This window comes from Gracilinanus agilis, chromosome 2 (genome assembly GCF_016433145.1).
Source record: "Gracilinanus agilis isolate LMUSP501 chromosome 2, AgileGrace, whole genome shotgun sequence".
NCBI lineage: Eukaryota > Metazoa > Chordata > Mammalia > Didelphimorphia > Didelphidae > Gracilinanus > Gracilinanus agilis.
The window spans coordinates 712,411,785-712,439,588 of NC_058131.1; positions in this window are offsets into that span (position 1 = coordinate 712,411,785).

The window sequence follows — 27,804 nt, forward strand, 5'->3', positions numbered from 1 at the left end:
TCAGCTGGTTGTATTATGATCCACCTTGGAGTCTGGGTAGGCTGGATTGATAGCTCAGAATGTGAAAGTTAATTTGACATAACAATGGGAATAGTAAATTTAGCTGGAACCTCTAAATTCAATTAGGAAAGAGCTATTCTTCTCCTTTGATATATCAATTCAATAAAGTTCTGTGTCAAGGGGGAAAGAGTGACCATAAAAAAGAGCTGTATCAGCTTCTTATTTATTTATATGGCCAAGTTATTTCATTACAGTCAGGTAACAACAAATTTACACAGTTTACTACTATTTGTATCAGGTTGGATAAGAGTGATTGCAGGCCAGGTTACTAAGCTTATAATCCTGGCCTTTCCTTAGGAAGGGTTACCTGTGACCATCTTCACTGAAATAATAGCCCAGGGAACAAAAGGTCATCCACCCAGATGAAATGTTTCCAGAAAACTTTTTAAATTGGACTCTAGCTGGTCATCAATGACCTCTGATCATACCAATGGGACTGGTAGAAAATATGCTGGATTTGGAGCCTGGGGACCTGTTTCAGAGGATCAAAGAATGATAGAAATTCAAAGTTGAACTGGACTTCAGAAGTCGACTCACCTGTATCTGACAATGAATGGCCTCCATAACTAAATTACAAACACTCTTCCTTTGTTTACAAGCATGAAGAAGTGAGCATTTCTTTCCAAAGTCCTTCCCTTCCTTTCCTCCTTCTTTCCTTCTCACTTCTTTCCTTTCTTTTATACTTCTTTCCTTTTCTTTCCCTATTTCTCTTTATCTCTATTTTCTTTTTCCTACTTTTAATTTTTTTCTTTCTCTCTCTTTCTTCCCCCACAAATTAAGTAGTTCAAATTAATGTGTCTTGGGAATTGAATAAATGTGTTTGACTTCTTGGAGAAAAGCTCATTTGTTTCACTTTTTCACTTCTACATTAAATTTTAATTAAGTAAATGCAGGTTTTCCTTGAATGTATAATAAACTAAGAAGGCTTGAGAAAAGTAGGAAAACATAATTCTAAAAGTCATGGAATGTTGTTGTCATTACTCATTTATCTCTCAATATGGGACCCAACTTCTTGCAAGGCAGACTTTTAAAATAAATTAGCCAATCTATTTATTCAGAGTGCGAATGGAGTAAAGCAAATTGTCCATTTGTGACATGTTCTTCTGGATTGATTTTTTTTTAAATGAGGTTTTAGAGTAACCAAGGTATTGACAGATTATCTGCTCAAACCTATATGTGAAAAAAACCAAATTCTCCATTTAAGAACAACATCCACGATAAAAGCTTACCTATTTTTTGCTTGAAAACTTCAAATGAGAGGGTACCCAGTTCAAAAGCTCATCTCTCTGGTGTTTCACCAAATATGATTACTTTGTAACAAGTCTAAATTAGCTTCTAACTCCCAAATTAATTAAAAATGGAAGTGTCAGATATTGTTCTGGACGTTAATGATATAAAGACAAATATGAAGTAGATTCTGTCTTATTCTTCACTGGAATTGAAACAGAGAAACAGCATGGAAACATATTACTACATATAAAGTCTATAGAAAACAAACACTAAAATTATTTCTTTAGGTGATACAGTAAAAACTGAGAAACCAGCAAATAACCTTAGTAAGAAATTATATTTTTGCTGATTTTTAATGGGATTCTGAAAGGTTCTGAGGAGGCATGATACGCAATACATGGGGTATAACCTCAGTCAAAGTTTAGAGGGCAGAGATGGAGTGTTTGAAATATTATATATTTATCTGAGAAAGATAGTCTAGTACTTGATTTTGATAAGCATTAAATATGAAGTTGAGAAGTTTGTACTTGCAATAGCAATTTATTGATTGTTCTTACAGAAAGGGATGGCATCATCAGGCTTGGTTTTTCAGTTTATTTTGTTAAGGGCTGAGAGGAAAAATTGAATAGGGTTACAGGACAGAGACAAAGGGAACAGATAATATCCACTTGCCAAAGCCTATCAGAGAGAAGACAAGGTCCTGAAATTAGGTGGCATCCATAGGAGGAAAGAATAAGGAATGACTATTAGTTAAATTATGGAGGTAAAATCAGTAAGTCTTGGCATTGATTGGAAATGGAGGTGAGGAAGAGGCTGACAACTGAAATAACTGAATTAATGATGGGATTCTCAACAGATAGAGAAATTTGGAAGAGGAGATGCCTTAAAATGAAAAATAATGAATTCCATTTTGAACACAATGCTTTTGAGATACTCGCTATTCATTTAATCAACTAACATTTTTTTAAACCTTTAACTTCTGTATATTGGCTCATAGGAAAGTGGTAAGAGTGGGCAATGGGTGTCAAGTGACTTGCCCAGGGTCACACAGCTGGGAAGCATCTGAGGCTGGCTTTGAACCTAGGACCTCCCATCTCTAGGTCTGACTCTCAATCCACTGAGCTACCCAGCTGCCCCCAATCGACTAACATTTTTAAAGACCTTCTAAGTGCTCAAAATGATTGGGAATGCTCAGCAGGCAGTTAATTAGGGTGTACATGGATCTTGGAAGAAGCTAGAAAAGAAGGTATAGGCTGAGGAGGCATCTGTAAAAAGCCAGATTAGAGGGGTTTGAAAACTGATGTGATCACCCAGGTAGGGGATATAGCTTCTCAGGACTCAACCTTAGGACACATCCATAGTAATCCAATTTTAGATTTTATTATCCCAAATGACAACTAGCAACATGTCTCCAGAAAATTTAATTTGGAATATTTCACAGATATCAGAAAGGACATTTAGTTCATCTGCCATGTTGGAATGAGGGAGCCAAGAAGAAAAAGAAGATCTGTGAGTGCACAAGAGAGAGAGAAAGAAGATTAGAGGGTGGGGAATTAGTAAGCACACTGGGACTCAGTCTAATGACCATCCATCTTGTTGGTAAACAAATCATTGGAGGACATTCCAAATTACTTAATTGAAATCCTGTGGAAAGTTCCCAAAGTAAATCATTTCTGTTCCCACTACTGATCATGTCAGAAATGAAGGATGAATTAAATGCTTTGAAATGAATCTAAAATAATTAGATTTTCAGTCATGTATCAAAGACAAATAGGATTTAGATTTAGGGAAAAAAACCCTTTAGTGAAAGAGATAGATAAGAAGGAAGTTTTGCTTTTATTTGGAAGTTGGACAAAAGAGGAGTCAAGCTAAAATATTGTAGATTGGGGGAAATCTATGAAAGTGAAATTTAATGCACTTTGTAAAACACTGGATTCCTTACTTTCATATTTTCAATCCTAAGAGTTGTAGGTTAGACTGAAAAAAAAAAATTAGGAGAGGAAGCAAAATGGATCATTTCAAGGAAAGCTAATTTTTATCTCAAAAATAATGAAAGATGGGAATTCTGCTAGGGACCATAAAGAACATCAATTTAACCAAAATCTGAATGTGAATTCTGCTTCTTCCTTTTTAAAAGCATGGGATAATAGAGCATTTGTCAAATATGTGAAAAGCTGTTCTGGGAGAGGGATGAAGCAAGTTCTATTTGGCTCCAGTGGGCAAAACTAGAAAGAGTCGGTGGACTGATTATTTTTTTTTTGTTTGTTTGTTTTGTTTTTTGCTCAATATAAGGGGAAAAAATAAAAGACATGGATTGGAATGGATGAATGAATGAATGAATGAATGAACAAATGAAGTATTTATTAAATGCTTATTATATGCAAAGCATGGTGCTAAGTGCTGTGGGTCCCAATAGTAAAGTCAGAAAGTCATGGGTCTCCAGGAGCTTACATTCTAATTGGGAAGTTAAATACATATAAAAGGAATCAGTTGCAAATGATATGGAAAGATTTCTTGGCCTTAGAATGCAATGACAAAGCAGATGGTGATGCCTCTTTTCCATTTTTTTCACTGTTTACATTTTCATTGCTAAAAATCATATAATTATCTGACATTAGACATTTGACAATACCAAGGACTTCAGTACCAAAAATTTCCTGATTTTTCAGTAGTTTGGGCTGCATCATCTCCAGGAGTGCTTTCCAGTCTGCATTTCTACAGGGGCTGCCTCCAGGGAGGGTGGCTGGTTATACGGGACTAGAAGCACTGCTACTCCCAAGGCTCTAGAGTTTAAATTCCTGGACTATCTCTACAAGCTTCTGAGGGGAGATGGTGGTTTGTCTTGCCTGGAACATGGTGCCTCTTGTCTCTCCCTCAGGGTATCTTGCAGCTTCAGTGAGGCTAACTGACCGAGCTAGATGTGGCAGCTGGCATTTATTGAAGATGGATCTTTTTTTCTACACAGGATGATGGTTGTAAGGTCTGAGTTTGATGTAGAATCAGTGCCATGTGGTTGCTGACTCTCCCAGGGCTCCTATCCATACTGACCTATTGAAAGCAGTTTAACAGTTGTTGCTGTCTTTTCATTCTTTTATTTTTTTAATTTTGTTTTTAAAGATATCTCTTCTCCACAAAGATTTCTCCCCTCATTGATACCTATGGAATAGATGAACATCAGATTCTGCTCTTTTTTTTCTGTCTGTTTCACTTTCTTCATCTCCCAAATGGGGGAAATCAGACAAAACTTTCTCTTAGATTCCTGCTTACTTCTATCAATTTGAACTTGCCCCAATTGAGTGAAATGATGAACTCTGTGTGAGGTCAGGAATTACCCATTTCTATAGATTTTCAAGAATAGATAGGATGATGCTCAGGAATGGCTTTGAGTGGAGTTGATGATTTCTGAAGCCCCATTCAAATCTAGGATTTAATTAAACTAAATTAAGTTATCAACATTTTTTATAACTCATGGAAAAGCTGTAGTATGGGACATAAAAAGCTACCTCCCAAACCCAAAAGCCCTGTTTTCAAGTCTTACCTCTCATTTCAAGTCCTCATCTCTATATTACCAATGTGGCCAGGACAGGTCCCCAATGTTCTTAGTGCTCTAGACCAGTGATGGGCAAACTTTTAAAGATGGGGCCAAAGGAAAGGAAACGCTCATCTGTCAGTCTGTTTCTAAGGCAACTCTCTCAAAGTTTCATTGTATTGTATCCTACTCATCAGATTAGGAATAATGTCCCATGGCCAGAATAGAATATTTCAGGGAAACCTGATCTGGCCCACTGGTCATAGTTTGCCCATCACTGGTCTAGACCAATTGCATGACACTCAAATAGGAATAGGGACTACTTATTTCTACATAAGTATCCCTGTGACCTCTATGTTGACAAGTTAAAAATTAATATCTGGGTTTTGTTGCATTTTCCTTATTCTGGTCAACATTTAACAATTACATTTTAACCTGGTTTGGGCCATGACTAGAAAGTGTCATGGGCTACCTGTGGCCAGGAGGCTGAAGATTTGCCACCTCTGCTCTAGAAAGCTCTCTACAAATTTCAGTTGCAGAGAATAATTTGAATTGCTGTGCTATTGGAAATTTGGGGCCTTTGAACTACATTTCCCAAGAGCCCCCTGGCTACCTGTTGTTATGTGCTAATGTAGACAGGGGGATGAAATTGATGGGTCTGTCGTGATTAGGTTGCTTTCCTTCCTATGGCAACTTGGAGTGGGAATGCGGGCTGTTTGAACAGGTAGATTAGCCATGACACATGGGTTTTATTTTGTTACTTATTTATTCCTTTACTTCTAGTGGTCACTAATAAACATTATAAAAACACATTATTTTTAAAGTCATTATTTTATCTTCATTTTATTTTTTACATTGCTTTGGGAGAGTTTCCCATGTTAATGAATGTGCATGTTTAATGCCTACCCCAATAAGCACTTTATGGTTATATGATTTGATCCTCACTATCGCTCCTCCTTTTATAGATGATTAAACTGAATCTGAGACATGTTAAGTGATAATTCAGGGTCATATAGATTATTAATAAATGTGTTAGGATTTGAACCCACTCATTATTGACTCCACATGCTGCACTCTATCCATTATACCACACTCTTACTATGACAGGAACTCAACAATGGCTTCTTAACATCAAGTCCTAACTTCACAGTGCTGGCGGGTACCAAGAGAGGAAGCTCCATGCCCTCTGTGCTTTAGAATCAGGGACATTTGCAACCTTTTCTGCCTCACTGAAACACTTGCGGAGTGATCTTCCTGCATAGAATTTGGGGCTTACCTCTGCATGTACCTTCTGGCTATAATGTGGGATTTTGTGAAATTATCCCTTCTCCACTCACCTGTCTCATTGCTTCCTAGCCACCACCTGGCATCACTTTTCTGCCAGAGTTTTAGGTTTTGTATAAATCTTATTTATAAAAAAAATCTTTACTTGTATAAGACATTTTCCTTCCAGAAAAACATAAGCTGACTTTTGCTGCATTCAAAACAAGTGTTGGCACTAAAAAGGACTCTTAAGGAAAGCAACCTGTGATTAATTACCTCTAAGCGAACAAGGGACCTGTGCTGAGTCCCCTCAGTGATGTCCCCAAAGAAAGTTTCTTAGAAATAGCCTTTATTTATTCATTTATTTATTTATTTATTTATTTATTTATTCATTTATTTATTTATTTATTTGTTTGTTTGTTTGTTTGTTTTTTAATCCCTTAGCTTCTGTGAATTGGCTCCTAGGTAGAAGAATGGTAAGGGTGATAAATAGCCTTTAAAGGTTTGTAAAGTGCTTTGTATATATTCCATTTGGGCCTTAAACTACTTGATCCGTACTGTGGGTGTAATCCTTTTTTAAAGGACTGAGGAAAGAGGGAAATTATATGCTTATGGAGAATCAAAGAAATTTCCCCTTAAACTCACTTCTCCCCTATTCACTAGGTCAACTCTCTTGCTACCTCCCCATGCTGCCTCTCAGATCAAGGTTTACAAGGTGGAGACATTAAGTAGAAAGCTACAGGAAGACACTGAACAGTCTCACTATTGTATAAAAAGATAGTAAAAGTGGGAAAGAGATGCTACAAGGTAAGATTAAAGGGTGATGAATGCTGGGAAAATGACAACAATGAGGAGTATTATAATGATAATGCTGATTATTATCTCAATTAAAATAAAAGTTTACTAGTTACAATAAAAGCACAAAACTATCAAATATAAAAATAAGTAGATTATTATGAACTCAGAGTTTCTATCCTTATCCAAATAACAAGACTATTGACTCATATCCAATATGGCCTTTAAAAATCTTAAATCCCCATGGAACCCAATATGTTCTTTGGGCAGCTTAATTACTACCAAGCACCCTTTGGGTCTGTTTCACCCAGCACCTCTATACCTCCTACCATGCATATAATAGTGGTATATATATTGATATATATATTGATATATATATTGATACATATCGATATATACTAAAAAAAAAGTCAAGAAATAGTTGAAATTGTTATAGTACTCTAAAGAACGTCACAGTGCCTTGCATTTAGTACTTCAACTAATCTTCAGAGCATCTCTATTAGGTTATTGCAAGTAGATGAGCAAACTGAATTTCAGAGAGTAAGAGGAATGTCCCACCCTATAGGACTAGCAAGGAGTAGGCTTTGGGCACAACCTATATATCTAGACTTCAAAAGCAGTGCTGTTTCAATTTCAACAAGCTGCTGAAAACAAGTGCACGTACTTCCTGATTTTCTTAGAGATAGTCCTGTTTGTTTATGTCCATACACTGTATTCTGTTTGCCATAAATTATGGCCCCTGAATTTGAAGCTCATGAAAGAAGACAATGTTATTTCTATACCTCTAATACCCAGGAGGGAAATAAAACCGATAGTACTAAAGTTAATTTTCATAGCCATTTTCTAAATGTGCTTAAAATTAAGTCAGAGAAATGAACTACTCAGTCATAATTTTATTGAAAACCAATGAATTTAAGCACTTCATTTTAGAAGTTTGCATTCTTATTCAAATAGTCTTCCATGAAAAATCCATATGAAATGAGATTAAAAGTCAATGTTAAAATGAGTGATTTTTACTTTTATCCATTGCCACCAATTTATCCCAATAATTCTTCCTTCTCATCATATTAATTGCAATAATTCAGTCAGCCATTCATTAAATTATTTTGAAAGAGCTTTCTATAGATTCCTCCTAATTGTCATATAAAGTAAGACCTTAATTTCTAAGAGGGAGAGGCCAATATTTCACTTTTTTTCTTCTAAAACCTTTTCCTTCCTGAAGGTGACATTGCCAGTATCCAAAAGAAATCCATTTTATAATTTACTGCAATGTAATTGATGCTGTTGATTTAAGTTACTGAACCAAGACACACTAGCTAGTTTTAAAAAGTTTGGGGATTGAAAAGACACTTTATATTAAAATCAATAGGAATTTTGAGGTAATATCCTAATTCAAAATGTCATCAATAAGGTCATAAAATATTTTTAATATGAAGAAAAATAAAGAAGTATTTCCTAAAACATTAATTTTCTTAGCATATTGGACTTCCCTCCTCTGTTAACATAAGCAACATTCAAACCTAGTGAACAAATGTATTTCCTCTTCTGATATTGGTAAATATGTATTAAAATACATAATGACAGCAGTAATTTGAATTATATCTGAGTAATTCATTTTTTAAAATTTAATTTCTCTTCATGACATCCTCACCAATCTCATTGATTGACTGCTTGATTTTCTCTTTGGCATATATATTTTCAGAGACAATCCATTTAGAAACTCCATACTATTTAGCTGCTTCTTCTCTTTTACCTCCTATCCTGAATCAGTAATCAAATATTTCCTACTCCAGAATCACATCTTTCACATGTTTTCTTTTTATCTTTTTTTTTCTTTTTTCCCTGGAACCACTCAGGTATTCATTAACCATCACCATGACCTCTAGAAGGACTTCCAATTTCCTGTATCTGGTCTCTCTCATTCTAATATTCCCTGGCTCAAAAGCCTTTAATGATTTCTCATTACAAATGCAATCAGCAAATACTTTCTCTGTTATACAAAGCCATTCACACATTGCATTTTCTTTCAATTATACTATTTTCTTAGTTATAGCTGATGTGCCAGCAGTCACACTGGACTTCCCAGTGGTCCAGAAATGTGGTCTGAAATTTTCTATTCCTATCTTTTGAGCATGACATTTTTTTTTCTCCAGGGACTGATTCTCTCTCTCTCTCTCTCTCTCTCTCTCTCTCTCTCTCTAACTTACCCAGGTATAAAAGATAATATTCGAATTTTAACTTCTCAATGAATAATCTCTGCTTGACTTTAAGCAAAAGAGGTTTCTCTGTTCTTTAATCTCCAATAGTATAAGTACATCATATATGGTACTTATTCTTCTAAGCAGTTTATTATACATATTAAATAGTATATTCCACAAAGCTCTAATCAATGTACAACTAAATTTTCATTAGTGGATATTTTATAGCTCAAATTTACAAACTGGTCCATTTTTAGATGGACAGATTATAATGGCAAAATTAAGCCATATACAAAGAACCAAGAAAAAATAAGAATATATCTCCTAAAATAGATGAGGCCATTAATTTTTCTAATGAAGTCATATGGCCCTTATTTAAAGTATGTTTTAGACAGTTATGAGTTGTATGATTCTGAAAAAAACAAAACAAAACAAGAAAATTAACCATAGCCTTAGATTCTTCATCTGTTAAATAATGAATACAATAGCACCAACACGTTTCAAGTATAAAAGAGTATTTTAGATAGAGATTAAATTTAGAGATACCTAATAAATGTAAATAAATATAGATATATTCATATATATCTAAAAATCTGTGATATTTGTATACATGCATTTATTTATATGTTTCATGTTAATACATATGGATTATACAAATCATATATACCAGTGATTCCCAAAGTGAGCACTACCGCCCCCTGGTGGGTGCTGCAGTGATCCATGAGAGTGGTAATGGCCACAGATGCATTTATCTTTCCTATTAATTGCTGTTAAATTTTTTAAAAAATTAATTTCCAGGGGGCTAAGTAATATTTTTTTTGGAAAGGGGGCAGTAGGCCAAAAAAGTTTGGGAACCACTGATATATATACATATATATAATGTATAACATTTAAAATTTATATAATACTGTATACATATGTAGTACATATTTTATACTATGCTATGCTATGCTATTCTATGCTATTTTGAGGTAAAAATTGGGATATAATATCTTTTTTTGACTTAAGTCATTGTTGCTGTTGTTACCTGAAAGCCAGCTGAGGTTCTGTGGTAACCATTTGGACCTACTCAGAGATGGCTGAGTGAAACTTCCTGGGAGACAACTTATGCAAAACTTATTTAATATTAATTTAGTTATTTAATATTTCTTGAAAGGTTTTAAGGAAGGGAAAGAGGTAAATGAAGGATTGAGAGTATATTCCCTAATTCTAAAAGGAAACTAAATTTTTCTCATACCACTGGTTTGCAAGAATAATCTTCTTGCTTGAGAAACTCAAGCCTCTTTATAACTCCTTAATCTATCACTAATCCCCAGTATCTATTCTAAATAACCCATACTTATTAATAATCTCCTTATATATAGTTTACAGTTACTGTCTCCTTGTATTCTTTCCAGTTCACTCTTCCAATTCTCAGCTCTTTCAAGGCCTAGTTAGGCTTCAGTTGGCCTTGGAAAGGCCTCAGTTGGCCTGCTCCACTCTGCAGTCACACAGAGGAAAAAACAGTCTTTCTTTCTTGTCTCAGTTGGTCTCTTTCACAAACTTATTCCCCAAATTCCAACCTGTTCTCCTCTTTCAACTGCCACTTGGTTTTCCACAGCTTTCCAAAGAGTAAGATCCAACCAGCCTCTCAGAGTAAAACCTCACGCATGAGTGAGTCAGTTAAGATTCTAACAACTCTTTAGGCCCTGACCATTCTCTTCAGGAATTCTTCCCAAATTCCAGCTGGGGTTTAAGGTAAAACTGCACTATTCTTAGTCTTTTCCTATTTACCCAGATCTTAATTAGCCACAATATTTAATTAATCCTAATATTTCCTCCTCAAGATCCTTTTGAAAGCTTGTCTTTTCAAATGGATCTCACTAAACCAAACTATTTTAATCTATACCTAAACCATTACTCTATTCCCCAAATATATTCCTTACCTTACACTTATCTTATTCTCTCTCTACACTAGACCTAGTCTAATAATATAAACTATGCTAAAGATAGAACAATAATTTCAAGAAACATAAAATGAAGGAAAATACTTGCAAACTTGCAAGTCCAAACATTACAATTAGAGAAATTCAAAATACAACCATTTGCAATAATACAGTAATGCAATAACAAACTGTAGTCTATGCTGTTACGGGAAGCAAAAGCCTTATCTAAAGCAAAAGCTTATCTAAATAATTCAAACTGTACCTTACAAATGCTACAGAAGAAAAAATCAAACTATACTTTTAACTACACTAATACAGGAAAACTAGAACTATCTACAGGTAAAACTCAAAATTACCTTGCAATACTATGAAAACCAAAAACCTTGTAAGAAATCTATTATACACCAATATACATATAATATATACACACACAATATACATGTATACAAATATGCATACTATCTACATGCTTTGGACATACTCTTTACATATCCCCTTAAAATAATCTATTAGAAATATAAAATCCCCCTTGAAGTGGGTATAAAAATCTTAAAGGTTTCCTTTAATAAGGATATAATTTTTCTTTGATGTTACCTTATAGGAATCTATAAAATCTTCCCTTGAGATAAGATTCTACCCTAAAATCTAATTATTATACCTATTTTAATATTTCTACTATATTTTGTTGTACCCCATTTATTTATATTACCATGAATTCTAATTACTGAATTATGTAGTGTTGCAAACTACATTATAAGTGAGTTCTATATATTACTAATCATTTTTAAACTAGAAACGTTCCCTATTCTATATACTTACTTCACTGTCTCTCTGATATACCTTAGCAGTTGGTGAAGCTAAAAGCAAGTCATCCACCAAATGGATTAGTCTACTTTCCCTAAAATGTATGTTGGCAAGGTCTTCTGTCAAAATTTGGGAGAAGATTGTTAGGCTTTCTGTATAACCTTGTGGCAGATGATACCATGTGAATGCAAATATCTTTTGTGAGTCATCATGAATTTGAATTGAAAAGAAGGCAGAGCACAAATCTGAAGCTGTGAAATATTTTGCATGGCTGGGAATTACTGAAATTTTTGTTGCAGGACTTGGGACAACAGGATGTCTTTTAACAATATGGTTGTTAATTGCTCTGAGATCTTGCACAAAATGATACACTACTTTTCCATTTGCATCCAACTTGGGCTTCTTCACTGACAAATTGGGTTATTGTACTCTGATCTGAATGGTATTATGATCTTTTGCTGTATGAGGGATTCTATTACTGGTGATACACCATCAATGGCTTCTCTGCTTAATGGGAACGGTGGGGTAGATGGGAGTGGACCTTGCTTAGTGGTAATCTTCACAAGTAAAGCTGAATTTAACGACCCCACACCTGTTGAATTATTTGCCCACAGAGCTTCAGGAATATCTGCAGGAATGTCATATATATGTTTTCCCTTTTTCTCTATTTCTGAGCTGTCTAAAAATAGTATTGCAAATAAAGCTAAAGACTCTTCTGGCAATTCTAGGGATATAGGGATATGTCACCAGTTGGAGTAGACACAATTGTTGTCCTTAGTCTACACAACAGGTTCCTCCCCACAAGATTCATTGGGAAGCTGGCATTAAAAGAAATGAATGTTCTACACTCAGGGGACCTAGGGATACCATCCAAGGCAGTAACTTTTTACTTCTAGGGGTATCCCTGAAATTCCCACAACCTGCACTGACCTCACAGCATCACATTCTTTATCAAGTGATCTCTTTAGTTTAGATTTAGAAGCCCAAGTGTCAAGCATACAATTCTACAAACTATTTCCTACTTTAAGGTAACATGAGGATCAGCGCTGTTCCTTGAAGAATGGGCTGGAATAACAGGTATTAGAACTTCAGGATCAGGAAAAGTATACTACTCTTCCTGTCCTTCACTCTCTATATTACTTATTTTAATTTCTTTATATTCCAAATTTTCTTCTCCTATATTCTCATTTGTAATAAATTCAGTTCCACTTCCATTAGAAAGCCTTCATAACTGACAACTGGCCCCCTGTGCTCCCTTTGGAGAATTATATTTTTGGGTGCTACTATTAGCCACCTGAGAATATTTAGGTCGTACTCCATTCTTTATATAGATTTGCATTGTTTCCATATCTGGAGTCTGGACCACCCCTTGATAATATCTATCATTGTATGCATAGGGGAAACTAGATGTCCTGTCTTGATACCCATATCCATAACCACTGCCAAAATCATAGTCTCTAAATCCATGATTTCTGAACCCTGAACTATGGACTGTAATTTCTATCTCAGTTTCCCCTGAAGTTTCCTGCATTATTTCTGAAATTATTTGGGGAAAATATGCCATTTTTTCTGCCTAAATATTTGTCCCCATGACTGGAAATCATGAATCAAATATACATGTAGCATCTCAGGGCTTGGTTGTTAAAGCCTCTCTTTTGGTTATAGACCTGTCTTGGTACTCTATACTCCCTTACTACTTCTATAATCTTTTCTTGGTGCATTGACTTAGTTCATTTTAGTTTAAAGTCTTTTATTTCTCTTCTGAAATCCTCAATTATTTCATTTGACTCTTCTTCCTGTTTGTCCTTATCAACTTGTTACACATAAAAAGTCACTCTCCTCAATTCATCCAGTTCCAGCTGATCCTAGTATGGGCACTGACTCCTAAAATAATTACACACTACAGGACAGGTGTTCTTAATGAATTGCCTTCTTAATTACCTTATATCCTTTCCTTGCATATGTTCAAACCAATGGATTGTTCCCCCAGGTCTATCAATCTATGTAGGAAAGTAAAGGGTGTCTCCTCAACTTCCTGCTTGACTCTCTTGAATTTTTTCCATGTAACTGGTCTTTGGGAATAGTTTTTCATCATTTGGTTCACCGCCTGCTTTGCTCTAACCAATTGCTGATATCCATAATCTGAATTAACATTTCAATTTGGTGGAAATAAAGGCCCTGACCATTCTCTTCAGGAATTTTCCTCAAGATTCCAGTTGGGGTTTAAGGTAAAACTGTACTATTCTTAATTTATTCCTATTTACCCAGATCTTAATTAGACTGATGATTTTATTAATCCCAATACAATGCTATACTATGCTATGCTATGCTATGCTATGCTATGCTATACTATACTATACTATACTATACTATACTATACTATACTATACTATACTATACTATATTATACTATACTATGTAATACCATACTATACTATACCAGTGATGATGAACCTATAGCATGGGTGTCAAAGATGACACACAGAACACTCTGTGGACATGAGAGCTACTCTCCCCACCTCCTTCAAAGTTTGTTGCTAGAAAGGCAGAGCTACTCCCTTACACTTCTCAACCATGCCTGTTAACATTTTTTCACATTCCCACCCCTCTGCCCAGCAAACCAATAGGAGCACACAGAGAGGTAAGGTGGGCAGCTCACAGGCAGCAGAGCTAGAGGGGAGCAGAGCACTCTGGCCACTCCCTTCCCCCTCTCCACATGCATCACTCATCACCTGCCCATCTGCCCAGCAGTCCAATGGAAGTGCTTTCTCCCTCCCCTGTCTGAGGTAAGGAGGGGTGGGCATAACAATGTAAGGAGGAAAAAGGAATTTTGGTTGGGTGGATATTAAAAGATTTGTTTGCCAGGGAATTGAATAATTATCAATTCCTAAAATGATTTTAGTAATTTATTTACAAAATATAGGAAAGAGTGGAAGTAGAGAGATGAGAGGATGGTAGAGTAAGAGATTTAACTTAACAAACTAGATTTGTTTTGAAGTTTAGAGTTTACTCTGGCAGAGCTCCAGAGGCCCAGCCAGAGAGCCTAAAAGTCAATTAACAAGGGGTTTAGTAACGAGGGTTTCTCCCAATCAAGGGCCCCTCCAGAGCCAAAGGTAGTCAGCATTCTTCACTCACCATGTGTTGTTCTAAGGAAAATATTTAAGAACATTCTCACCAAGGTCTCAGGGTATCAGGTCCAGCCCTCCTCTAGGTCTAATTCATGAACAAGAAGAGAGCTACAGGAATTTGTCATTCTTTTAAAGGGGCTTTTTTATGTCACTTCCTGTGCTTTCCTCTTAGTTTATGTGCCCAATCACAACAGATACTTTTCTTAGGACTTCCCCAGAGGCAGTCAGTAAATTCTGATTTGTCACTCACTCTAGCACATGTGGGTCAGAGACCTCTCAACTTGTGAATTATGTGGGGAAATTTTCACCATTGGTGATTAAATCAAAGAATGGGCAGGGTAGATTTAATCTCATTATCACAGCAATCAATCTTTTGGGGTGTGGGGTATGTCATTCAGTTGCTGGGGGGGATTGGGCAGGACAGCACTCAGTCTAGGAGGTGGTGTTGGAGAGGGACCTGGCACTCCATCTCTAACAGACTACCCATCACTTTATACTATACTATACTATACTATACTATAATATAATATACTAAAGTGTACTATCTATACTTAAAGCTAAGACCTTTGGAATACTTATTAGAATCTCCAGCTTCTTTATTAGCTTAGCTCAAGTGATTACTCCTATACATGGGTCACAGTTTTCTAATATTTTGTTAATATGGAACATTAATTATCAATGAACAAGCCACATCCCATCTCTATCTCCTCAAGTAAATAATTCTCTTTGGCCTGTGATATCAATTGACTTGCACACACTTTCATAGTTAAATGTGTCAGAAACAAGATTCAAATTCAAGTTTTTATTAATTAAAGGGCAATTTTCTGGTGATGTAATCTTCCATCCTAAATCCAATGCCTTCCTCCATGAACTAATAAACTGTTAAGAATGTGCATTTTTATAATGAATATGGTAAGTTCAATTGGAAGTTGTAAATAGAAATAATGAGCCCAATTTGGTTAATGTATACATTCAGTGGATTTATACTCTTGTTGACCCACATGAAAAAACAAACAAACAAAGAATTATGGGAAGATGGCAGACTGAAAATTTCCATCAGCATCTGCTCAATAATCTCCAGGGTAAATGGCAATAGAAACAATAAAAGAAACCCCAAATGCCAGGAAAGCTCTAAAGAAAATGAACCCAAAAAGAACAAACTTAAAGGAGTATTGATACACTGGAAACATTTTAGATTAAAATTCCAGAAGAAAAATATGCTGAATTCATACAAAAGAGACAAACATTTATTATGTGTCCAGCATGTGCCAAGTAGTGTGTTAAATCTTTACCATCATAGTCTGTGTTGATTCTTATAATAGCTTTGTTATATTAATACTATTATTAAACTCATTTTACCATCAAGGAAACTGAGGCAAATAGAAATGAAATAACTATTCCAGGGTTACATAGGTAGGTGGGATGTGAAGTTAGATATCAACTTGGATTTCCCTGACTCCCTACTCAGTACTCTATCCACTAAGCCATTGAACTGCCTCCAAAGGAGGCACATTATAATTTTCTCAGTTCCCAACAAGATAGATAAAAATGCAAAACAAAAAATGAGAAGAAATGCAATAAGCAAAAATATCAGGATTAACATGTCAATTCTTTTTGGAATAATTTAAGTGAAACTATGTAACAGGCATTATGTTAGGTATTGAGAGTATAAAGACCAAAAATACTTCACAACTTTAACTTTCTTATATTTTACCGTGTGAGAAGATTACGTGTTTATTAATTTGTCTATGTAAAATATTTATAGAATAGATACTTTAAAAGTCTAAAAAATGGGCAAGAAGTTCAGGAACTAAAGCAATCATGAGAGCATCTAAAGACAATTGGGACTACAAAGAAAACATTTCTGACAAGGAAGAGAAAACAGAAGAATGGAACTTGGAAATGGAAAAGAGGGAGCAAATTGGTCTGGCTAGAATGTGGAGCACTGAGGGATTATTCACATATGATCTTTCTGGAAATTAGAATTGAAGCCAGATTATGAACACTTTTAAATTCCAAACAAAGGAGTATGTGTTTTGACTTAGAGACAATAGGGAGCTATTAAAGTTTAGTTAATTAAGAGAGTGACATAATCAAGAGTGTATTTTGGCACTATGAGTAGGGCAGAAAGGAGATAAGACAGATAAGTCAGGGAGACATATTACGAGAACATTGCAATAGTTCATGTAAGGGAAGAAGAGTGCCTGAACTGGGGTCATGATTGTGTGAAGAGAGGAATAAGAAAAGGACAGTTACATGACATGGTTAAAAGGCATATTTCAAAACAAATATGTGAATTCATTGCATACAGAGTGGGGAATATCAGCAGAGAAGCTGAGACCAACTGAGGTTGTAAGCATGTATACCCATGGAAGGATGAAAATTTTTTCAACAGAAATAGGGGAATGTTAAAGAAAAATAGTTTGATTTCACTCTGTTTCATTGGATGTATGTGGAGGGGAAATAACAATTTAAGAAAGGTAGCAAGGTTTCCAGTGGACAGAGTGCTGAGCCTTGAATCAAGAAGACTCATCTTCCTGAGTTCAAATCTCAGTCACTTATTTGCTGTATGACCCTAAGCAAGTTATTTAACCCTGTTTGACTTAGTTTTTTAATTTATAAAAGGAGCCACAGAAGACGCAGTGTTAAGTGGTGAGTAGATAGGGAACTAGGGCTGGAGATAGGAAGTCTTGGGTTCAAATCTGACCTCAGATACTTCCTAGTTGTGGATAAGTCACTTAATTCTGCCTTGGAACTGATGTTTAGTATATATTCTAAGAACAAAGATAAAGCTTTAGAAAATGAAGTGGAGAAAGAAATGGCAAACTACTCCAATATATTTGCCAAGGAAACTAAATGGGGTCATGAAAAGTCAGACATGACTGAAATGACTGAACAGCAAAACTTAAGTGTGGAACATATTAAACATGGATTGTCTGTGGGATATGCCATTTTCTCATTCCAAGGCTAGCTTCAGATCCATAGGTCTGAACATAAAGCCACCCAGAATTTGTTCCTGTGACTTAAGAATGCCAAGTTTCCTGGGAAGTCAATTCTGGGTCCCTGTTTCCAGAGAAGGTCAATAGTCCCAGAAAAGGGGAAGAAATCATGTCCCAGGGGAGAGGTGGCTTTAGATAAAAGAACAGGGTGAAGCAGACACCTCTGTTCTAGATGAGTCAGAATGATGATGACAAACCTGAATGTGTACATTCAGTGGTCCTCAACAAGTGAGTGCAGGAGGCAAAGAGGCCCAAAACAGGGCCTGTCAGATTTGTACATGAAGATATACCTTGGGGTTAATGATCCAAACAAGGATACTTTGAAGGAAGGGTCAGACTGATAGAAAGAAAACCAGGAAAGAATAGCATTTTGAAGATCCAGAGAGGAGAAAGATTTTAGAAGAACAAGGATATCAAGCATATCAAAAGCTACAGATCAAAAGAAGAATGAGAAGTGAGTAATGGTTATTAGCTTTACTCATTAGGAGGTTCATTTGTAACTTAAGAGACACAATTTTCTATTGAGAAGAAGGAGGTAACTAACAAGCTTTAAGTGGAAGGAGAAGGAAATAGAAGAGGGGAATGTTGAGAACTTTCTCTAAAAGTTTGACAGTGAAATGTCAAAATAAAGGCAATGGCTCTGAGGGGAAAGAAAAGACAAATAAATTTATTTTATGGTCTGGAAAGCTATAGATACACTTGTACGTAGTAGGAAAAGAGCCAGATTTTGCAGAGGAATTGAAGATCATAAAGAGGAAAAAGATGATAAAGAAGCTAAGTTCATGCAAGAAGAGGGGGACATCATCAGAGCATAGAGCTAGAGATAAGAGATACCTCAGTAACTATTGCATTCAAACTCTTTATCATATAAATTAGGAAACTGAGGGAGAAGGAGGTTAAAGAACTGTCAACAGTGAAACATAATCAATTGCCAGAACTTCTCCTAACTTGAAGCTCAGTCTTCTCCCAATTAGGCCACATTCTCCCTCTAAATTTATCAAATGAAGAAAATCCTTCCTTCCTTCCTTCCTTCCTTCCTTCCTTCCTTTCTTCCTTCCTTCCTTTGTTTATTCATTTATTTATTTATTTGTTTGTTTATTATTTGTATATTACTTAAATGTACAAAATATCCATGAAGCCATAATATCCCCTATATACTATTTATTTTAAATAAACAAGATGGTGACCCTGATATGCATTCTGGTTTTCTGTCACCTTCTAATATGTTTAACTTCTATAATTTTTTATGCCAGATTTGTGACTATTATTAATAATGTATAGTGGTAGCAAGTAAATGTATTTATTCCATGTCTTTGTTCTTTTCTCTGAATCCTTTTTATTTGTACATATTTTCATTTTTATATTTCTCATTTCTCATGATATAATAACCTTTATAGTCATAAATTTCAGTTTGTTTAGTAACTGTAGATCATTGAATACCTGATTAAAATCCAGTTTTTTCTTTAAATAATCATACTCATGATTCAAATTGACATATTTATGTTCAGGCACTTCTTTCCTTCAGTACTCAGAGCATGATGCTCTTCATGAGATCACTAAGAGAAAAGATATGACCAGATTTGTAGTTTTTATTCTAGCTTGCCAGATTCTTATGGTATTGCCCACAATATGAAAATGTACCTTTTTGACTCCTTCTAGACAACATGCCTGATGTTATAAATTTAAAGTCTATTTCTCAAATTTAATAGATGGAATGTGGTGTGCCATGATGGTTTGAATTACAATTCATTTGATGTTTAGAGTTTATGTAACATTTTTAATGTTTATATTTTAATTAGGTATTGTTTTCCACTTATCCATGGAAAATGGAAGCATAACAGGGCACAGAGAAGCCCAGAGTTCTACCAAAAACCTTCAATAAACTCTAAACCTTTATCAGAAACAGCTATGAAATGGAAGACCCAAGAAAATCAGTTAGAAATTTATCAACCAAGTCTACGCCTTCACAAAAATAACTCCCTGTATTAATGCTCAGAGGACAAGAGCCGGGACAAGTAGAAGGTTAAATTGGAATCAGTCCATTCCAGTAAAAGAATATATGCTCTGAGGCAGCCTTGGAATCTTGGTTGGAGGCAAGGTTCAACTTGTAAGCAGGTCCACTGAACAGGACTCAGCATCTAAGTAACCTCAGATTTAAACAGCATTCAGGAAGCCTGGGCCTGAACCACAGCAGGAGATAGGGACAGACAATCCCTGAAGGACAAGACAGCACAGGTATGAATACTAGAGCAGAATTTACTCTAAACATAAACCTCTAAAAAAGAAATGGAAGCTAAAATATGAGTGAATAAATGTCAAATATTTTGGACTGAAAAATTCAAAAGGAATCAACTTAAATGAAAGTAACTATATAAACTTTGTGAAAAATCCTAATACAAATTCAGAGAAAATTATGCCCTGGACTTAAGAATACAAGAGGGCCTGGAAGAAATGGAACAAGTGATATGAGATGGAATAACTAGGAAGGAAACAATGACTAGGATAATGGATACCTTAGTACAGAAAGTGATAAATGTTTCCCCACTGTTAAACACTGGAAATTAAAGTGGGCCAACCAGGAAATTCAGTGCTAACTTATTGTTGTTCAGTCATTATTCAGTTGTGCCCAAGTCTATGACCCCATTTGAAATTTCCTTGGCAAAGATAGTGGAGTTGTTTGCCATTTCTTTCCCCAGCTCATCTTACAGATAAGGAACCCGAGGCAAACAAAGTTAAGTGACTTGCTCATAGTCACATAGCATATAAGGGTCTGAGTCCAAATTTGAACTCATGAAGATGAAATTTCCTCACTGTAGACCTGACAGTCTATCCAATATGCCACCTAGCTGCCCAAGAGTCAACTATTAATACTTATTTACTGATAAAATATTGGGTATCAGATTTTTGTATATAATATTTATGGGAAAGATTCCTTTCTAACTTCTTTTACATTTTAATTGGATTATATCATTCCTTAATATTTGCAATCTTTTTAATCTTAATTAAATTTGCCTCTTTGTTTTGTAATCTCTACCTATTGCTGATAGCTCTGCCCTCTGAGGTCAGTAAGGAAACAGTCAATCCTTCTTATATTTGCCAACCTTACACATACTTTACAATAGCTACCAAGTCCTAACCAAGTTTCCTCAACTATAGGCCAAGCAGTCTCAAGTTCAAGTATAAACTCAAGTCCCACCTACCTCTGTTGCTTAGTACTTATATGAGCAAATGAGATACCATATGTAATGTTCTTTGCAAAATTTAAAACACTATATAAGTGCCAGTTATTAATATTATTATTCTACTATTGTTATTATCTTGGGCAAGTCACTCAACTTTCTTAAATTAATTTTTATAAGCTGTAAGGTGAAAAGGTTGTCATAGAATGCTCTGAAATCCCTTCCATGTTTACATTTATGATCCTGTTGTTTCACCATGGCACTAGAGGAAGTGATGGGGGAGGTTTGAGTCAAAATCTTCTGAACTTTTTTGCAGCTTGACTTTTATTTTTGAAATACTAAAGATGATTATCAAACAGAGGGCAAAGAAAGGGACACATTGCTTCAGAGCTGATTGCAACATATAACCAATATGGAAATCAAAAAAATAGTAGAAATAGAAATAGAACTGTACAGCATGAAGAGGTAATCAAAAGGCAAGAATAGGGAATTTACGTGGTAGCCATATCCCTTCACTAGTTATTTACTCTTATGATATTAGAAGAAAATAAAGTCTTCACTAGTTGGGTAGATACTTTGTAGGAACTTTTTTAAAAAACGTGGAAAAGAGTTGCATTATTGTAGCAGCTTCCAAATTGAGGAAACCATATATCCACTCAAGAATTCAACATTTAAATACTGCTTTGGGGCAGCTGGGTAGCTCAGTAGATTGAGAGTCAGGCTTAGAGACTGGAGGTCCTAGGTTCAAATCCGGCCTCAGACACTTCCCAGCTGTGTGATCCTGGGCAAGTCACTTGACCCCCCATTGCCCACCATTACCATTCTTCCATCTAGGAGCTAATACACAGAAGTTAAGGGTTTAAAAAAATATTGCTTTGCTACATGTTATATTTCCTAATAACTTATGCTCATAAGCCAATAAGGATAGCAATTCTCTGAAGAGAATTTTTTTATAATTAAAACAAACTCTTCAACCCAGTGCTAAGACACAAAGTTTCCCCTTGCATTTTGTGTATTAATATGAAAGGAACCCTTTTAGTAAATCTCATTAGTTGTGAGTTAGAGAATGGCTACCTCAAGTAGGTGAAGACTTCTTCCAGTGAAATGGGTGGATGAAAACAATTTGTTCCAGCAGGCATGAAGATTGCTGAAGCAGGTTCTGTGGACAACTTAGAGCAAAGGTCTGCAACCTTTTTGGCCAAGAGAGCCATAAACGCCTTTGGAAGGAGGAGGATGGAGGTGGAAGGCACTGGAATATGGGGCAGGGGCTGAAGGGCCCCCTGAGGCACATTCTGGGGCTCTGCCCAGACTGGCCAGTCAGGAGGTGGAGCCAGATACTGCTTGAGAGCCATAAGTTGCCGACCCCTGACTTAGAGCTTGATCAACATTGAAGATGTCAAGGTCATTCACTGAATCCTCATCTTTTGCCAGTCTTTCTGACTTTTGTCTTAGGACTAAGCTTCCATGACTCTGAAAGAGAGAGTGAGGCTGATGACTTTGTCAAATTCTGCCTCACTTAAATTCAGTTCACTGCAAGTCAAGATATGACCCCATGATGCCATTAGTCCTCTTTGAAAACAAAGGATGATCAACAACAGTTGTGAACAAGAGAAAAAGGATCCTTCTTGAATTATCAACATATAAGTGAATTCTTGTCCCCAGATACTGGCATACAGTACTCTGTGTGAAGGGAGAGGTGAGTTTGATGACATGGTAGTGGTGTTGATGATAGTGAGGTATCATTTCTGGGGAAAATCTCTGGCTAAAATTGTTTAATTCACTATCCCTATTGCATCAAGGAATACCATAAGCCATACATTGAATTCAAACTTGATGGAGCAAAGCAAACATTTCATTGCTCCATATTGATCTGCTGAGGGGTAAGTTTCCACAGGTCTTGATATCAACTTGATGGAGATATACCCTTGGGATTGTAGTTAATGGAGCTGTAGACAGAAAGAAAGATACCTCCAAGCAAAGCAGAATAGATCAACCCCAAGATTTCAATGGAGGAAAAGCATTATAGGATACTGATGTTAAGCTGAGGTTCACTTTAGGAATATTGGAAAATTAAGAACTAATACTTGTATGAGGGTGATTTTAGGGGAGGGGACTAGATGATTAATATAGGTCAGTATCAGAAGATTTAACAGGTTTGGGAAGGCTAAGAGAAACAGTGTTAATAGAGCCTGTGCTGAGGTAACACACAGAGACCACTCAATAACAGGGATGGATGTTGGATTTATTATGATAAGGATAGGTGGAAAGGGAATTTGGATAACCCTAACTAATATCAACTCCCTAAACCTGCCTCCCAGATTTAAAGTTGTTCCATCACAAGAAGTCTTCAAAGTAATTGCCTACACTGAGCCTAGCCTCTCTGACCTAAAAGATCCCCAGTCCTACTCTAGCTAAGGCTGCACTAACCCAAACCCCGCTTCTGATGGTAAGTGGTCTATGGCAGATATCTGGGCCCAAGGAAAAGATCTTAGAACCTCAAGACCCCAGGCCTGATCTTATAGGCAGCTGGTCCAAAAGACTCAGGATCACACCAGACACTAAGTAGATGACAGCAAGTAGTGGGTAAGCAGGTAGGATGAGAGATAAAAGTAGTATAGACACCAAGGAAAGTAACCAGTCTTCTCCAGGCCAAACCAGAGAAAGACAGCTCAATTCTAGTTAACTGCCTGAACCCACTTACTTCCAACACTCCAGAATCTTTATCCTCTTGCCACTCTCCCTTGTAGAACTGACGCTAAAATCCTCTTCTTTATAACATACTCAATGCAGTCATAAAAGAAGCAAATTTAAACACATAACATGAAACAACGTTGGAAAGATCTTTAGATATATTTACTGCTACCATATCATTTTATAAATGAGAAAATGACAGATAGAAGGGGAGCATTATTTGCTCAATATCATTATGTATAGTAAGTGGTTAAGAGCTGGGTTTTGAACTTGGGTCATTTCCACTATATCATGATTCCTTTCTTATTGATTATATGGATTTTAAATTTTATGATTCTGTATTTTGACTATTATAATAGTTATTATAATTATTCATATATCTTTATATGTAAATTATTATTGTATACAAAATATTACATATGTGTCCATATAATGAGATGAATAGTCATGCAAAAATCTCTTGACCCAACCTGGTTGGTTCTCTTGATCATGATCTTGAGTGGAGAGATACTTGAAGCATGGAAATCATCCAGAAGTCTATTATGGTAATTAATCTAGTCATGAAGTTTTCGGGTCTCTTTCAGGGTAGTGGGAGTATGAGAAGAGAGAAGGTGATGTTTAAGAACAATGTAGTTTTGGTAAAAAATAACAAGACTTGGCACTTAATTGGATATGAGATAAGAGAGAGAGGAGTTCAGAATGGCATTTGAGTCATGATCCTGTGAGCCTGGAAGGATAGTGTTGCCCTCAACAATAACTGGGAAACTAGAAAGAGCCAAGTGTATAGTGGCAAAGACAACTGATTGCAGTTTTTTAGACATGTTGGGTTTAAGGTATCTACAGCTCCTTCAGAATGTGATGTGCAATAGTCATTAGGTGAGCAGAGATTGAAGACAAGAAGAGACGTTAGGGATTGGAACTATTCTGTTGATACAAGAAACTACCAAGGGAGGAAAAAAATCTGCTGTCAATGGAGTTTCATATCATTTCTGCAACTTTTAGTTTTGGGGAGTTACCAGAAGATTCAAAGACTAAGTTCCTCGGTGAGTGTCACAAAAGCACGATGTGTCTGAAGGACAATTTAAACCTCTGTCTTCCTGGCTTCAAGTTTAGCTCTCCATCAATCACACTTCTCTTTCTCTCTCTCTCTCTCTTGCTTTCTCTTTTCTGTTTGAGGTATATAGCTGAGGACTGACCTCAGCCAGATTTGTAGGCTTTATTGCTTTCTTTGATGCTTAAGTTATCAAAAGAAATAACTTAGAACTGGGAGTCTTGCGTTAGTGACACTGAGGTGGTACCACTCTTTACTACTGTGTCCCATGATGAAATGGGCTTTTATTTTTGAGATGGTGGAGAGAATATAGAGATTGAAATAAGAGACTGAGATATAATAGATGTATTTCTATAAAATATATATGTTCATATATAATTATAGATGACATGTGTACATATAGAAGCATCATGATTCCATATTGATCTTCCAAGGGGTAAGTTTCCACAAGTCTTGATATCAAATTGATGGAGATTCATACACTCAAAGTTATGATCTACAAATAAATTATGTTATATTATATCAATGGCATAACCACACAAAACACACACATGCACACACATGCACATATACACACACAATCATATATATGCTCAAGTTAAGTGCACAATCACCTGTGACTATCCCTGGTTTACAACAGATTAAAGAGTCTCTTTCATATAATGTCCCATTAGCTGTTGTTCAGGTAGGCTTCAAATCTTGGATTTCTGACTCCAAGTGTAGATTCTCTCCATTTTTGCCTGTTGACAGTTCAAGCAGTAGAAGCCAGTGTTGTGAGCACTTGAAACTCTGCTCCATAGATAGGACGCTCTGTCATAGCTGCTATTTATGCTTTGATTCTTCTTTCCAGAGCAAAGTTGTTTTTTTTTTTTTCTGAACTCAAAAGATCCAGTTTGTTCTTCAGATTTCTTTGCAGTTTTACTTGATTCATAAAAATAAAACATGAAAAAAAAGTGATCGAAAATAAGGTAAGCATCAATTAATTTTTCTGACACCAATGATCTGCTGGAACTTTAAAAAATGTTTTCCTTAAATAGGGACTCAGAGACTCAGAATATGCTCTAGGCATCTTGACATAAGAAACTGTTAATTACTGGGAATGATTACATACATGAAATTACATTAAAGCTTGTAAACCCCAAGCCCCACTTCTAAAGGTACCAAGATTCAGAATTTGCTATGACAGGATAAAAAGGAACTATTGTGAGTTATACTAGATAATTTATTTTATCAAGTCAGCCATTTCTTATTGTCCTGAGCTTTAGGTGAAGAACAGCACAGGGAACCAAGAAACCCTACACCTGAAAAAAAAATATATATACTCTGCATTGTTAAATGCAAAGGAAACTAAGACTACAAAAGAATAGAGGATTATCTTTATAATATATATAAAATATAAGATTTAAAAAATATGAAATACTCAAATGAACAGAATTCCTTACACAGAAATTAAATAATCCAGGTTCAGAAAAGGGAAGAGGAATAATTGTAATGGAATTCTTAATGTGGGCAAGATTGGTAATGATCTTGATTCAGAGAAAATTTTATGAAGGATTTAAGGAAATAATGAATCCTGATTCTATAAAAAAAAGTGAAGAAAGAACTATTCCAGGCTCTTTTTGAAAAAACAAATATAGCATTGATGCCTAAACCAAGGAGGGATAAAACAAAGAATAATCAACTGATATCATATAAAGGAATTAATTTGTTTTTTTTTTAAATAATTCTGTCACGTTTTCCAGATTAAGATGGTGGCAGAGTAAGAAGCAGCTCTTAACCTCTCCTGACCGAAACACACAAAACTCCTCAAGGGGACATAAAAACAAGTCCAGAGGAACAGAGGAACCACACACAGGGCATAGCGTGGAAGGTACGTGGAATTGAGGCATTTCCATGCTATAAAGGGGTGAAACAGCTCTCACTAAATCCCAGGCTGAGCAACCACCCCACCCCCACCCCCTCCACACACACGACTATAGCGCCGAAGCCAGCTAAAGAGAAATAGAGCAAGTTTGGGGCACCCATCGAGTCATTGGCAGCTCCGGGGCCTGTTCCTGAGAGCAGCAAGATTTAGGACCCCAAAAAGCTAAAGAAAACACACAAATTCTGAGCGCGGGAGCAGAGCTCAGGCGGGCTCAGAGCGCAGGCTCCGGCGGAGGCAGACACAGCCATGAGCTAAAGCTCTGTAACCCTGAGTGGGGAACAAGTGCAGATGGGTATACGACTGTGGAAGCAGCACCCTGAGACTTGTAAAGAAACCTCCAACAGAGGATCAAGCAAGGGGGTCCACCAGGGGGCTTGACCTTGGAAAAAAACAGAACTCAGACCTCAGGAGCCAATAGATCTCAGACAGACACTGAGTGCAAGGATAAACCTGAGAAGCTGCTGGGCTAACAATGGCTACCCAGTCTCAGGAAGTTCAGAAGAGAAAGATTAACAACAAGAAAAAGAAGTCTTTAACACTCGACAACTTTTACACAGAGAAAATCCAGACAACCGAGCAAACAGAGGAGGAGAACTAACAAGCATCCGGACCCTCCTCAAATAAGGAAAACTGCTCACAAGCTATGGAAGAGTTCAAAACAGAGATTTTGAGGAAAATGGAAGAGATTTGGCAAGAAAATAACTGTTTAAAAGGGAGAATCTTGCAAATGGAAAGTGAGGCTCAGAAACCAAATGAACTGATAAGCAAATTGAACACCAGAAATGACCAGATTGAAAAGGAATACCAGAAGATTATGGCCAAAAAACAGAAGATTATAGCTGAAAACCAGAAGATTACATCCGAAAACCGGAAGATTACAGCCGAAAACCAAAAGATCATAGCCGAAAACCAAAAGATTATAGCCGAAAACCAAACCCTAAAGGCTAAAATTGAGCAATTAGAAGCTAATGATCTCTCAAGACAACAAGAACAAATAAAACAAAGTCAAAAGTCTGAAAAAATAGAAG